Source organism: Gymnoscopelus braueri (assembly GCF_963280865.1).
Source record: "Gymnoscopelus braueri genome assembly, chromosome: 5".
Taxonomy (NCBI): domain Eukaryota; kingdom Metazoa; phylum Chordata; class Actinopteri; order Myctophiformes; family Myctophidae; genus Gymnoscopelus; species Gymnoscopelus braueri.
In genome coordinates, this window is record NC_137606.1 from 21,647,023 (window position 1) to 21,664,335 (window position 17,313).

The 17,313-nt window shown below is 35.1% G+C and overlaps 1 long non-coding RNA gene across 1 annotated transcript; it reads left to right on the top strand.

Annotated features, from left to right (window-relative positions):
• The first annotated feature begins 3,211 nt into the window (after nucleotides 1-3,211).
• Nucleotides 3,212-4,656, top strand: LOC308085537. Its single transcript, XR_013933185.1, has 3 exons — nucleotides 3,212-3,337; nucleotides 3,993-4,049; nucleotides 4,269-4,656. It is a non-coding gene; the product is annotated as an uncharacterized lncRNA (long non-coding RNA).
• The last annotated feature ends 12,657 nt before the right edge of the window (nucleotides 4,657-17,313 follow it).

A 17,313-nucleotide genomic window follows, 5' to 3' on the forward strand; every position in this document is an offset into this window, starting at 1 on the left:
CAGTTCATTTAACAGTATGTTAAGTTTATTTGTAATGAACATTTTATCCATCCCCATCCTTTTGTTGACATATCTATAATCTATCTCCTTCACCAAAGCTGATTTAGTTTAGTTCTATGGTTCTGGAAGAATTTGGAGCAATCATGTGCCAATTAGGTTTCTATAGGGACTTAATTTGACAATCTATCTTAATGGTTCTGCCTGAATAACAAGAGGGATTTGAGAGAGACTATTTCACACATGTAAATCACTGCAGGACATACATAATAGATAGATGTTGTTGACAGACTGTGAAGATGTCCAAGGAGTTAAACTATGCTCAATTGTATTTTAAAGGTCAGACATTGTTTTAGGTAAAGGTAAAATTAGGTGGGAATTTGTACATTGCAAATTGGAGACTAACTTGTACATTTAGATATATAGTAGCCTGATAGATATAATCATTTGTGATGAAGACAGCAACTCTTACTAAGAGACTGCAATAACTTTAACAGTATGGTTTACTCCTCATGTTTCTTTCTCTGTCAAATACATGTTCGGAATAGTTTAATATTTGTGTTGAAGATAATAACTTGATGTTGTTTACTGTTTTTTTGCACAGTGTGATGAAGTCATTGCAGTGCTATTGAATGAGACAATATGGCACTGGCCCCTATAGGTGACTGGGATATGCACCACTGGGGGACTATGTACAAAAAATGTACTTCTACCAAAGAGTTTCCATTGGGACTCCTACTGGAGACTCTGCTCTTCATCACATTTTTGGCTTAGAAATACAACATAAAAAAGAATAGTCTCAAATTGTGCAATTGATGGAAAATAAGTAATGTTTTTGGGTGAACTACTCCTTTAATACAAAATAGCATTTTCAAATGTGGCTAAAATATCTGTTCTACAAGCTCACAACAACTCTTGATGCAACACATTGCTCTACAAGCTCACAACAACTCATAATGCAACACATTGCTCTACAAGCTCACAACAACTCATAATGCAACACATTGCTCTACAAGCTCACAACAACTCATGATGCAACACATTGCTCTACAAGCTCACAACAACTCATAATGCAACACATTGCTCTACAAGCTCACAACAACTCATGATGCAACACATTGTAAGCGTTTAGATGGTAGGAACCATGGACACCAGACGGATGACCCAACACTGGATTTGAAATAAAGATAAAGGAAAGATTGTTGAGAGTACTTTACTTTAAAATAAAATGGGTTTGTTCCCCGATTAATGTGACTAATTAACAACTTACATACCTTACCTTATACAAACAAATAAAGGAATAAACATAAAATAACGTGTCACTACATAGCTTAAGTGTAATGTATTGTCTGGATATTATATGTTGTTTTTAATTATATGCTATTGAAACTGACCATGGCAAAAATGCCCATTTTGGACTAGCACAAAATAATAATAGCAAATTTCAAGATTCATCGTGTGACTAAATGTATAATCAGTCATTGTAGTTTTTGAGTAACACTTGTAGTAACTTGTGTTCTATAATGAATACAATGCATGAACAACCTCTGAGCAAAACATACATAATCTAAATCTAATCTGCACAGATCTACAGGTGAAATTACAGTGAAACAAAGAATAAGATTGAGAATACAAGGAATATTGAGACTTGTTTATTTCTATCTGCAGCAAAATGTTGGTGGGAAATGTTCCATAAAGACAATACAGTTTAGCAACAGGATAATGATAATACAAAAATGGTAAGGTCAGAAATAATGAAGCAGACAGGAATAATATAGATACATAGATGCAATGGGAAATATATATAAATATAAAAAAGAAGCTCTAACAGAATCCAACACAAGTCACCAGAATACTGTTATTTTCTAATCATTTCTCTGAAAACTGTTGACTCAGTGAATAAACAAGTACCACTAAAAATAACAGTAGGCCTACATTTAAACAGCATGTTAAGTACTTGCAACAAATCAACATTTTATTCAGCCCCTTCCTATTGTTCTAGAATCAACATGCTCATATACATGTAATGTGTTTATAACAGTTTATCCATCTTCATAAACAATTGCTTTAAAAGACCATAATGGATCATCATGCCACACTTGGTTATGTGGATGTGCTGATGTTTCCTGTCCTCAATAATGAATCTGTCGTCATCATAATGTTCACACTAATCAGATGTGTGCGCTCATGACAATTTTGGTTGCTTGAAGTAGTAAAACTCTTTCCACACTGACCACAAGCTGTTTAAATCCAGTGTGTACAACCTTGTGACGTTGTAAATTATCTGACTGACTAAAATCCTTTCCACACACAATTTTCACAATTTATGTTCACAGCCTTGTGTAACATACTATAAGTATGCTTTATGAAAGTGCCCTTAAATTTTACTCAGTTAGAAATGTACTTAAGTATGCTTATCTTAATGTAAGGTCATTTTAAAATGAGCTTTAGTGTACTTTAAAAAGTATAATTATTTGCGAATCCTTTTTAATATACTATTAATTAATCATGCTTTATTAAAGTGTAGAATAACTTCAATACATTAGAAGTCCTGCAATCCTGAGACTGCATGCTGCACTGGCTTCCCCGTGATTGGTCAGAGTCACAGGGTTCCCTTTCAGCAGAGCCATTGGCTCTGCCTTTCAAATTTGCAGTCATGTGATTATGACATAATCAACTGTTCCGTTTTTGTCACCATCTTGTCACTGCAAAAAATCAACAGGAGGAGAGACACAAGACAACTTAACTCCATACCCCGGTAAGAAATGTTTAAACACTATCAAGTTCTTTATTAAAATCATTGCCTGATGATTGTTAGCCGAGTTCATGAAAAAACTCCTGGTAAAAAAGTATGTAGGAAATAAATAGTTAAAAACATTATAAATAGTTATTCTAAAAAGACAAAGTTCCTAACATTTAAATGGGTTTAAAATTATGTGGAAGGATATGAAAACTATTACATTAGTCCAGTCCTTAGAGTTAAGAGGTTATAATTCATGCAACATGGGCATAGTTTGTTTAGAATGCACATAACCCAGCACATGTTGTCACAACCTAACTTGTTAAGCAGAATGTCAATCTTGTGTTCAAATAAAACCCAAGATTTCGATTGGTTCAAGCCTAAATGACAGCCAATCAGAAGTCCAGTCTCAGGTAGAGGGTGGGGGCTTAGAGCCTGCTAGTTAAGCAGCTGTTCTCAATCAGGCAATCAGAGGCACAGACAAAGAGAGAGAGAAAAGTCACACAGTCAAACCATTGTATCCTGTGGTGGAAATATACTGTTCCTAACTGTGGTTGACAACCAGTTATCCTGTGTTTCAACTGTATTGATCTGCAGGAGGTAAAAACATGTTTTTGTATTTCTTTCTAGCTGTGTATGCTAATTATTAGCCGTTTGCATTAGCACAACAGCTAACTGCTTTGCATTGTGTTGCTAATACATTAGCTTTGCATTTGAAGAGTGGTTTTACTGCTAGTTCTCCATGAAATAATGTATGGACTTGTGGTTTAGCTGATTTATTTGATTCATGATTTGGGCATGTGTGTTTCTTAAAGACAGAGGATCAGAATGGCTAAATTGAGCCACTGGAGAACTGTGCCCCTGTTAAGGTTGCTTTGTTTGTTAGTTACAGATTTGTGCTTTTTGTTGTGAACTTAAAGTGCTTAGAGGGGAGTTATGTTCATTTTAATGTTATTTAAGCTTCATGGTGGACACTTTGTTTTAAGTAACTTTAATGATTGTCATTTTTTACTTGTACTGTCTGTACTCTCCTGTACAGTTCTGTGAGCAATGGTGGTGAAAATGGTATGCTTCCCATTAGATTAATTACATGTACTTATTGTGTTAGTTTCCTTCCACTGCATTTATGTTTTAAAATGCTGCTTTAATCTTAAATTTACCAACATTCCATGTGAAATCACAGGAAAGTAGAATTAATTATTCTGTAAATAAAATCTTCTTTTTGCTTCTTCACATGTTACCTCCAACATCCAAGAAGTCTACACGGATGATTGCATCAGATGCTGCTGACGTTCTGATTAAGTTCATGAAGGTATGTTCTCAGAATTGTGTGAAGTATATTTCACCAGAAAGGTATGTTTCATCATATGAGCAGGTTTGTCTTCATTAAAAGTAATTATGCATATGAAAACAAAAACATTTGTACAGTAGGGCTCAAACATTGGAATATTTTCTCTAAATTCTAGGCAGCAATAAACACCAAATTCCAAATGTAATTTTATGTGATTCATTCCATTTCTTTCTCTCTCAGGTGGGGAGAAGCATGGAGACCTTCCTCAAGGAAACTGGCCCTGCTCAGCTGTTTCAGAAAGAACACCCAGAATTTCTACTTCGTCCTGGACCAAAAGATCATTCCCTTTGTAATCCCTTTTTAGTAGATTTCAAAAACACTATAATTGTACTACAAGTGTATTTAGACTGCTCGCTGGTGTACTTAAGTACACTTAAAGTTTGTAAAAAGATGTTTCCAATTTAACATAGTATTTACACTTAAAGTATACTCAAGCATACCTTAAGTAGTAATTTAGTAGTACTTCAGTACAATTAAGTATACTTTAAAACGACAAAATTAGTACATCCATTGTGTGTACTAACATTTTACCAGAATGTAGTTTAAAGTGCATTTGAAGTAGAATAGTGACGTTATGTAGCGCTTACAGTACTTGTAGTATAACTGTATTGTACTTAAAATGCACTTTTCTGTTTAAGTTGTAATAAAATTACACTGCTGCTCTTCATTTCCAACACACTCAAATTATGCTATAAGTGTATTTAGAATGCTTGCTGGTATACTTTTCACTGCTGTACTAAGTACACTTAAAGTTTGTAAAAAGTTGTACGAATTTAGCACACAATTTGCACTTTTAGTATACTCAAGCATACCTTAAGTAGTAATTTATTAGTACTTGAGTACACTTAAGTTCAATTTAAGTCGGCCAAAATAGTACATCCATACTAAAAATATACTTTAATACATTTTAAATAAACTAAATGGGACACTTAAAAAGTGCATTTGAAAAGTGTTATTAATATGATAAAAGTGTTTTAATAATACAGTTTTATACTACTGATAATGTACTGTAATCCCATTTAAAGTAGATTTACAACACACTAATGATATAATATAATTGCACTAAAAGTGCATTTTGACTGCTCGTGGGTATACTTTTCACTACTGTACTAAGTATACTTAAAGTTTGTAAAAAGTTGTACGAATTTAGCACACTATTTACACTTTTAGTATACTCAAGCATACCTTAACCCATTAATACCTGGAACGCATCTGTGTCACTTTTAGATTTATTTAGGCTATTCAAAAATAGCAGATATACAAGCTCATAGCGCGGCACCGAGTGCCGCGCTACGAGCTTGTAGATCTGCTATTTTTGAAAAATCGTGAATTTTTTTTTTTTACATTTTTTTTCCGAAAAACTGTTAGGATTTAGAAAATGTTTAGAAGCGGCCTCAGGTCTTAATGGGTTAAGTAGTAATTTATTAGTACTTAAGTACACTTAAGTTCAATTTAAGTCGGCCAAAATAGTACATCCATACTAAAAATATACTTTAATACATTCATCAAAAATATACTTTTAGTATGCTATTTTTTTTACCTGGGCACCATTTAAAACAATGGCTGTAGTAAATATATGCACTCAGTGTGATCATTTGGTTTCATAAAAAAACAAATGATCATGTTTCAGTGATTAACCGTATCAATGACATTATTATTAAAAACATACCCTTCGTAATTACTACTATCTTTCAAAACTCTAGCTTTGAACAGGTAATAAAAGAACTAAAAACATCCATCAACAGTAAAAAAATATATATAAATGAAAAAGAAAGTGGAGAAAATAGAACAATAGCCTCCACATCTGCTGTTTGTTGAACACCAGCTGTAACATGTTACAGTTCATGTTCTGAAACAGCACGTAATGTCTATATTTTCAGAGTGATGGTATGCATGACAATATGTATATGAATGAATATACTGTATGTCTGCAACAACAATGAACATACAGTATGTACTGATTATCAACAATGCATGCCTTAATTCATTTTAAGACTGGGAATGCAAGTGAAGTGACATCCAAACTGATTTGGGCCTCGCCCCACTGTGAATTTTCTGGTGTATTTTAAGGATGAAGATTTTAGAGAAGTGTTTTCCACATTGATCACATCCATGGGGGTTCTCTTCAACATGGAGTTGTGTCTTCTTATACTTGAGAGCCTGAGGTGGAACCACTAACTGCTTGGAATGATTGGACAACGAGGAGAACAATACAACCATCTCCACCAATCACAACATATATACTCCGCTCCTTTCTCCTCCCCCAGACATGCTCCATGCAACCATTTAGGAAGAAACTGGTGACCGCCGGCTACAGAAACAGCTTTCCAAAGTTCATATATGTGAATCTATCGATAGTCAATTATTCTGTATATATGGATATAAGTACTTAGTATCAACAGTCGACATTTAATTAAATGGGCCAATGTTTAATGTATGCTATGTTATTCTTTTCTACTACTTTAAATGAAACATGTCTGGATACCAATACACATCACAGTATCAAATAGCATGTGGACACACAGTGTATATTGTTGTGCACTAATTGGCTGTGCCACCAGACACCACCTTGTTGTGCTTTTATAAGTATCACTTTGAAAACTCATTATAAAATTAAGGAAATATTACAAAAGTAGTAAGAATCAATCAGGAGGGTTTATTTGTCACTTAGGTACAAGTGACAAGGTTGGTGGGACAAGTTCCACAAAGACTGTGCAATGCAATTATTACAAAGTTATTGTTCCTTTTTTAAAGACAACAATTAGTTTGATTCAGAAAATTGCAGAGGTGGGGACTTGGACTCGAGACTCGAGACTCGACTTGACTTGAAGTCCCGATTTTGATGACTTTAGACTTGCTTGACCAAATCAAAAATAGACTTGGACTTGCTTGGGACTTGAATGCCAAAGACTTGAGACTTGACTTGACTTGAACGCTAAAGACTTGAGACTTGACTTGACTTGAGCCCTCTTGACTTGAAAATTCAAGTCTTTTCAAGTCACTTTCAAGTCACTTAAGCAAGCCAAAAATGTTTAAAAAGTGTGCATCAACTATAATGTTATTAGTCAGAAATCCCGGCCGTCAGTGACACCTAGTATAGTGTTGCCAAAGCTGCTTATTTACCCTAACTTTTGGACAAACTTTGGCTTGTTTTTGGAAGTCGGTTCGCTTGTTTCTCTCCCGATACTTGGCAACACTGGCCCACATGTTGCACATTACCAAACAAACAACACACCGGCTTCACTCCTGCCATCGCTGCTGGAAATGAAGCCAGGTGGAATAAAATGTCAACTCCAGCAGTTATAGCTTTCGGTTTTAAAGATTACAAGGTGGAAGACAAGACGAGAAAAGCAGTATGCAAGGCAAGACCTATACTTCACATTAACATTACGGCGTGCTAAGAGCAAACTACAGTATAACCAGTGGTGGAAAGTAACTAAGTACATTTACTCAAGTACTTTACTTAAGTACAATTTTGACTTATTTTTTACTTTACTGAAGTATTTGCAATTTTCAGTACTTTACTTCTACATTACAGTCATTTAGCAGACGCTTTTATCCAAAGCGACTTACAGTAAGTGCATTCAACATAGGTAGGGAACGAAACTACTAATCACCAGAAGTGCTAAGTCCTAAGTGCATTTTCTGCAAAAACAAGCAACCAAGAGTATACCTAGCGCTAAGGTAAAAGTGCAATATATCAGCTACCTACTTCTACTCAACTACATACATATCAGAGGCAGATATTAGCCTACTTTTACTCCACTACAATTATTTGAAAACTTTAGGTACCAGGTTACTTTGTAGATTTTGGTTATTAATACAAAACATACATTGACCACTTCAGCGCTATATACATTTCCTCTTCTACCCCGGATTTGAACGCGGTTTCCAGTGCAATTGCTGAAATTTCACCATTGTGATAATAGAGCCTGCCTGCTTGATCAGAGGATACACTGAATTTGTGTCAGATCCTGTGTCTAGGTGAGACATGGCCTTTGACATTATCTAAATGTCTCAATAGAAGAGCAGGGAGACAAAATACAACCACCCTGATTGTATAAGTTATATTGTAGTAACATACTCTACCATACAGATTGTACAAAATTACATTATATTCATTAAAAAGGGCCCTTTTAAACCCTGTCCTCAAGGAGGAAATTAAAAGTACAGTATCTGCGTTCTGTTGGCCTGGAAGAAACCTTGTTTTAAAACAAATGCAAATTGTGAAAAATGCTCATGATTTATGTAAATCTTTACATATCTTGAATTAACATTTTGACTTGTTTGGGACTTGAAACAAAAGGTTAGGACTTGTGTGGGACTCGAAACAAAAGGTTAGGACTTGTTTGGGACTTGAAACAAAAGGTTAGGACTTGTGTGGGACTCGAACCAAAATGCTAAGGACTTGTGTGGGACTCGAAACAAAAAGCTGAGAACTTGGACTTGACTTGGGACTTGGCTGTGTTGACTTGGACTTGACTCGGGACTTGAGAGCAAAGACTTGAGACTCGACTTGGACTTGCAACATAGGGACTTTGTCCCACCTCTGGAAAATTGTCATTAAAAAGTGTTGACTGCCTAAATTATTGTTTCAAGTCATATACCAGCACGCCCAGCTGGAGGCAGAGATCAATCAAAAGGTGATTCTTTTAACACAAAAACAAATATATCAATCTATTCCTGTAGTGTGCCAAACAACTATCTATTCTGCATGTCCTGCTGGGATTTACATGTGTGAATGAGTCTCTCATCTCCCTCTTGTTATACAGGCAGAGCCATTAAGATAGACTGACCAACTAAATTCCTAAAGAAACCTAATTTGCACATGATTGCTCAAAATTTTATCAGAAACGGGTAGAATCAGCTGTGAAAAATGTTCTTTATACTGTGCTTATAGTATGTGATTGTTCATAACAGCATCTTAATGTATCTTGTAAAACTGTTATGTACTCCTACATTACAATGTTTGTTATTGCCTTGTATTGCATGTGATTGAAAGAAATTACAAACCACAGTACGTCATTAAACCATAGCTAAAAAAAATACCTCTTGACATTGAATGTTTGTTTTATTTTTTAAAGAAAAAAAGAGTTACAAGTAAAAAAGAAAAATAGTCATTTGCTGTTGTCTAAGATAAAAACTGGACCCACCCCATTGCATTATTATTAACACAGCTACAAAAACTAGAACACCATTTAAAACAATGGCTGTAGTAAATATATGCACTCAGTGTGATCATTTGGTTTCACAAAAAACAAATGATCATGTTTCATTGATTAACCGTATCAATGAAATTATTATTAAAAACATACTCTTCGTAAGTACTAATCTTACAAAGCTCTAGCTTTGAACAGGTAATAAAAACAACTAAAAAGTCAATCAACAGTATAAATTATAAATGAAAAGGAGAGTGGAGAAAATAGAATAGCCTCCACATCTGCTGTTTGTTGAACACCAGCTGTGACATGTTACAGTTCATGTTCCGAGAGAGCATGTAATGTGTATATTTTCAGAGTGATGGTATGCATGACAATATGTATATGAATGAATATATGTCTGCAACAACAATGAAGATGCAGTATGTACTGATTATCAACAATGCATGCCTTAATTCATTTTAAGACTGGGAATGCAAGTGAAGTAACATCCAAACTGATTTGGGTCTCGCCCCACTGTGGATTTTCTGGTGTATTTTAAGGTTGAAGATTTTAGAGAAGTGTTTTCCACACTGATCACATCCATGGGGGTTCTCTTCAACATGCAAGTGAAGTGACTTCCACACTGATTTGGGTCTCACTCCAGTGTGAATTTGCTGGTGTATTTCGAGGTTGGACATTTTAGAGAAGAGTTTTCCACACTGATCACATCCATAGGGTTTCTCTCCACTGTGCATTCTCTGGTGTATTTTCAGGTTGGACATTTTAGGGAAGTGTTTTCCACACTTGTCACAGCAGTGATGGTTTAGTTTAACCAAACCTCTTTGTTCCTTTACTGCTGGTAGAACAGAGAAGTCGGGCAGAAGATGCAACACTGGATTGGAAACAAAGAGAAAGGGTGAACATTGTTTCAATATCATGTATCAATTAAGTATATCAATGATCTTGTACAAATTATACTACAAACAATTACATTACAAGCAAAACAATTAATGCAGTACATTTGAGACAATAAAAGAGACTATTAAAAAATATGATGCATGGGGGAAAAAAAGAGAAAATGCAAGTAACTTGCATTGAGACTTCAGCTTGAAAACGAATGTGGTAAAACATGGGGAAATACAATTTAACAAGGAAAAGGGACATGGTAAGTAACTTACTGAGGTCATGATGGTATTTGGGTTCCTCTTGTTCTGCAGAATGGTCCCTGGTGGTGTTGAGAAAGTTCATCTTCACCTGAAGTCTGGAGTCCACAGTCAGATCTGATCAGAAAGTATTGATATCCTGGAGGAGTTGTGTCTTCTTATACTTGAGAGCCTGAGGTGGAACCACTAACTGCTTGGAATGATTGGACAACGAGGAGAACAATACAACCATCTCCACCAATCACAACATACATACTCCGCTCCTTTCTCCTCCCCCAGACATGCTCCATGCAACCATTTAGGAAGAAACTGGTGACCGCCGGCTACAGAAACAGCTTTCCAAAGTTCATATATGTGAATCTATCTATAGTCAATTATTCTGTATAATATGGATATAAGTACTTAGTATCAACAGTCGACATTTAATTAAATGGGCCAATGTTTAATGTATGCTATGTTATTATTTTCTACTACTTTAAATGAAACATGTCTGGATACCAATACACATCACAGTATCAAATAGCATGTGGACACACAGTGTATATTGTTTTGCACTAATTGGCTGTGCCACCAGACACCACCTTGTTGTGCTTTTATAAGTATCACTTTGAAAACTCATTATAAAATTAAGGAAATATTACAAAAGTAGTAAGAATCAATCAGGAGGGTTTATTTGTCACTTAGGTACAAGTGACAAGGTTGGTGGGACAAGTTCCACAAAGACTGTGCAATGCAATTATTACAAAGTTATTGTTCATTTTTTAAAGACAACAATTAGTTTGATTCAGAAAATTGTCATTAAAAAGTGTTGACTGCCTAAATTATTGTTTCAAGTCATATACCAGCACGCCCAGCTGGAGGCAGAGATCAATCAAAAGGTGATTATTTTAACACAAAAACAAATATATCAATCTATTCCTGTAGTGTGCCAAACAACTATCTATTCTACATGTCCTGCTGGGATTTACATGTGTGAATGAGTCTCTCTCATCTCCCTCTTGTTATACAGGCAGAGCCATTAAGATAGACTGACCAACTAAATTCCTAAAGAAACCTAATTTGCACATGATTGCTCAAAATTTTATCAGAAACGGGTAGAATCAGCTGTGAAGAAGGACCAAATGTTCTTTATACTGTGCTTATAGTATGTGATTGTTCATAACAGCATCTTAATGTATCTTGTAAAACTGTTATGTACTCCTACATTACAATGTTTGTTATTGCCTTGTATTGCATGTGATTGAAAGAAATTACAAACCACAGTACGTCATTAAACCATAGCTAAAAAAAATACCTCTTGACATTGAATGTTTGTTTTATTTTTTAAAGAAAAAAAGAGTTACAAGTAAAAAAGAAAAATAGTCATTTGCTGTTGTCTAAGATAAAAACTGAACCCACCCCATTGCATTATTATTAACACAGCTACAAAAACTAGAACACCATTTAAAACAATGGCTGTAGTAAATATATGCAAATTATTATTAAAAACATACCCTTCGTAAGTACTAATCTTACAAAGCTCTAGCTTTGAACAGGTAATAAAAACAACTAAAACGTCAATCAACAGTATAAATTATAAATGAAAAGGAGAGTGGAGAAAATAGAATAGCCTCCACATCTGCTGTTTGTTGAACACCAGCTGTGACATGTTACAGTTCATGTTCCGAGAGAGCATGTAATGTGTATATTTTCAGAGTGATGGTATGCATGACAATATGTATATGAATGAATATATGTCTGCAACAACAATGAAGATGCAGTATGTACTGATTATCAACAATGCATGCCTTAATTCATTTTAAGACTGGGAATGCAAGTGAAGTAACATCCAAACTGATTTGGGTCTCGCCCCCCTGTGAATTTTCTGGTGTATTTTAAGGTTGAAGATTTTAGAGAAGTGTTTTCCACACTGATCACATCCATGGGGGTTCTCTTCAACATGCAAGTGAAGTGACTTCCACACTGATTTGGGTCTCACTCCAGTGTGAATTTGCTGGTGTATTTCGAGGTTGGACATTTTAGAGAAGAGTTTTCCACACTGATCACATCCATAGGGTTTCTCTCCACTGTGCATTCTCTGGTGTATTTTCAGGTTGGACATTTTAGGGAAGTGTTTTCCACACTTGTCACAGCAGTGATGGTTTAGTTTAACCAAACCTCTTTGTTCCTTTACTGCTGGTAGAACAGAGAAGTCGGGCAGAAGATGCAACACTGGATTGGAAACAAAGAGAAAGGGTGAACATTGTTTCAATATCATGTATCAATTAAGTATATCAATGATCTTGTACAAATTATACTACAAACAATTACATTACAAGCAAAACAATTAATGCAGTACATTTGAGACAATAAAAGAGACTATTAAAAAATATGATGCATGGGGGAAAAAAAGAGAAAATGCAAGTAACTTGCATTGAGACTTCAGCTTGAAAACGAATGTGGTAAAACATGGGGAAATACAATTTAACAAGGAAAAGGGACATGGTAAGTAACTTACTGAGGTCATGATGGTATTTGGGTTCCTCTTGTTCTGCAGAATGGTCCCTGGTGGTGTTGAGAAAGTTCATCTTCACCTGAAGTCTGGAGTCCACAGTCAGATCTGATCAGAAAGTATTGATATCCTGGAGGAGTTGTGTCTTCTTATACTTGAGAGCCTGAGGTGGAACCACTAACTGCTTGGAATGATTGGACAACGAGGAGAACAATACAACCATCTCCACCAATCACAACATACATACTCCGCTCCTTTCTCCTCCCCCAGACATGCTCCATGCAACCATTTAGGAAGAAACTGGTGACCGCCGGCTACAGAAACAGCTTTCCAAAGTTCATATATGTGAATCTATCTATAGTCAATTATTCTGTATAATATGGATATAAGTACTTAGTATCAACAGTCGACATTTAATTAAATGGGCCAATGTTTAATGTATGCTATGTTATTATTTTCTACTACTTTAAATGAAACATGTCTGGATACCAATACACATCACAGTATCAAATAGCATGTGGACACACAGTGTATATTGTTTTGCACTAATTGGCTGTGCCACCAGACACCACCTTGTTGTGCTTTTATAAGTATCACTTTGAAAACTCATTATAAAATTAAGGAAATATTACAAAAGTAGTAAGAATCAATCAGGAGGGTTTATTTGTCACTTAGGTACAAGTGACAAGGTTGGTGGGACAAGTTCCACAAAGACTGTGCAATGCAATTATTACAAAGTTATTGTTCATTTTTTAAAGACAACAATTAGTTTGATTCAGAAAATTGTCATTAAAAAGTGTTGACTGCCTAAATTATTGTTTCAAGTCATATACCAGCACGCCCAGCTGGAGGCAGAGATCAATCAAAAGGTGATTCTTTTAACACAAAAACAAATATATCAATCTATTCCTGTAGTGTGCCAAACAACTATCTATTCTACATGTCCTGCTGGGATTTACATGTGTGAATGAGTCTCTCTCATCTCCCTCTTGTTATACAGGCAGAGCCATTAAGATAGACTGACCAACTAAATTCCTAAAGAAACCTAATTTGCACATGATTGCTCAAAATTTTATCAGAAACGGGTAGAATCAGCTGTGAAGAAGGACCAAATGTTCTTTATACTGTGCTTATAGTATGTGATTGTTCATAACAGCATCTTAATGTATCTTGTAAAACTGTTATGTACTCCTACATTACAATGTTTGTTATTGCCTTGTATTGCATGTGATTGAAAGAAATTACAAACCACAGTACGTCATTAAACCATAGCTAAAAAAAATACCTCTTGACATTGAATGTTTGTTTTATTTTTTAAAGAAAAAAAGAGTTACAAGTAAAAAAGAAAAATAGTCATTTGCTGTTGTCTAAGATAAAAACTGAACCCACCCCATTGCATTATTATTAACACAGCTACAAAAACTAGAACACCATTTAAAACAATGGCTGTAGTAAATATATGCACTCAGTGTGATCATTTGGTTTCACAAAAAAACAAATGATCATGTTTCATTGATTAACCGTATCAATGAAATTATTATTAAAAACATACCCTTCGTAAGTACTAATCTTACAAAGCTCTAGCTTTGAACAGGTAATAAAAACAACTAAAACGTCAATCAACAGTATAAATTATAAATGAAAAGGAGAGTGGAGAAAATAGAATAGCCTCCACATCTGCTGTTTGTTGAACACCAGCTGTGACATGTTACAGTTCATGTTCCGAGAGAGCATGTAATGTGTATATTTTCAGAGTGATGGTATGCATGACAATATGTATATGAATGAATATATGTCTGCAACAACAATGAAGATGCAGTATGTACTGATTATCAACAATGCATGCCTTAATTCATTTTAAGACTGGGAATGCAAGTGAAGTAACATCCAAACTGATTTGGGTCTCGCCCCCCTGTGAATTTTCTGGTGTATTTTAAGGTTGAAGATTTTAGAGAAGTGTTTTCCACACTGATCACATCCATGGGGGTTCTCTTCAACATGCAAGTGAAGTGACTTCCACACTGATTTGGGTCTCACTCCAGTGTGAATTTGCTGGTGTATTTCGAGGTTGGACATTTTAGAGAAGAGTTTTCCACACTGATCACATCCATAGGGTTTCTCTCCACTGTGCATTCTCTGGTGTATTTTCAGGTTGGACATTTTAGGGAAGTGTTTTCCACACTTGTCACAGCAGTGATGGTTTAGTTTAACCAAACCTCTTTGTTCCTTTACTGCTGGTAGAACAGAGAAGTCGGGCAGAAGATGCAACACTGGATTGGAAACAAAGAGAAAGGGTGAACATTGTTTCAATATCATGTATCAATTAAGTATATCAATGATCTTGTACAAATGATACTACAAACAATTACATTACAAGCGAAACAATTAATGCAGTACATTTGAGACAATAAAAGAGACTATTAAAAATATGATGCATGGGGGGAAAAATGAGAAAATGCAAGTAACTTGCATTGAGACTTCAGCTTGAAAACGAATGTGGTAAAACATGGGGAAATACAATTTAACAAGGAAAAGGGACATGGTCAGTAACTTACTGAGGTCATGATGGTATTTGGGTTCCTCTTGTTATGCAGAATGGTTCCTGGTGGTGTTGAGAAAGTTCATCTTCACCTGAAGTCTGGAGTCCACATTCAGATCTGATCAGAAAGTATTGATATCCTGGAGGAGTTGTGTCTTCTTATACTTGAGAGCCTGAGGTGGAACCACTAACTGCTTGGAATGATTGGACAACGAGGAGAACAATACAACCATCTCCACCAATCACAACATACATACTCCGCTCCTTTCTCCTCCCCCAGACATGCTCCATGCAACCATTTAGGAAGAAACTGGTGACCGCCGGCTACAGAAACAGCTTTCCAAAGTTCATATATGTGAATCTATCTATAGTCAATTATTCTGTATATATGGATATAAGTACTTTAGTATCAACAGTCGACATTTAATTAAATGGGCCAATGTTTAATGTATGCTATGTTATTCTTTTTTAGCACTTTAAATGAAACATGTCTGGATACCAATACACATCACAGTATCAAATAGCATGTGGACACACAGTGTATATTGTTGTGCACTAATTGGCTGTGCCACCAGACACCACCTTGTTGTGCTTTTATAAGTATCACTTTGAAAACTCATTATAAAATTAAGGAAATATTACAAAAGTAGTAAGAATCAATCAGGAGGGTTTATTTGTCACTTAGGTACAAGTGACAAGGTTGGTGGGACAAGTTCCACAAAGACTGTACAATGCAATTATTACAAAGTTATTGTTCCCTTTTTAAAGACAACAATTAGTTTGATTCAGAAAATTGTCATTAAAAAGTGTTGACTGCCTAAATTATTGTTTCAAGTCATATACCAGCACGCCCAGCTGGAGGCAGAGATCAATCAAAAGGTGATTATTTTAACACAAAAACAAATATATCAATCTATTCCTGTAGTGTGCCAAACAACTATCTATTCTGCATGTCCTGCTGGGATTTACATGTGTGAATGAGTCTCTCTCATCTCCCTCTTGTTATACAGGCAGAGCCATTAAGATAGACTGACCAACTAAATTCCTAAAGAAACCTAATTTGCACATGATTGCTCCAAATTTTATCAGAAACGGGTAGAATCAGCTGTGAAGAAGGACCAAATGTTCTTTATACTGTGCTTATAGTATGTGATTGTTCATAACAGCATCTTAATGTATCTTGTAAAACTGTTATGTACTCCTACATTACAATGTTTGTTATTGCCTTGTATTGCATGTGATTGAAAGAAATTACAAACCACAGTACTTCATTAAACCATAGCTAAAAAAAATACCTCTTGACATTGAATGTTTGTTTTATTTTTTAAAGAAAAAAAGAGTTACAAGTAAAAAAGAAAAATAGTAATTTGCTGTTGTCTAAGATAAAAAATGAACCCACCCCATAGCATTATTATTAACACAGCTACAAAAACTAGAACACCATTTAAAACAATGGCTGTAGTAAATATATGCACTCAGTGTGATCATTTTGTTTCACAAAAAACAAATGATCATGTTTCATTGATTAACCGTATCAATGAAATTATTATTAAAAACATACCCTTCGTAAGTACTAATCTTACAAAGCTCTAGCTTTGAACAGGTAATAAAAACAACTAAAACATCAATCAACAGTATAAATTATAAATGAAAAGGAGAGTGGAGAAAATAGAATAGCCTCCACATCTGCTGTTTGTTGAACACCAGCTGTGACATGTTACAGTTCATGTTCCGAGAGAGCATGTAATGTGTATATTTTCAGAGTGATGGTATGCATGACAATATGTATATGAATGAATATATGTCTGCAACAACAATGAAGATGCAGTATGTACTGATTATCAACAATGCATGCCTTAATTCATTTTAAGACTGGGAATGCAAGTGAAGT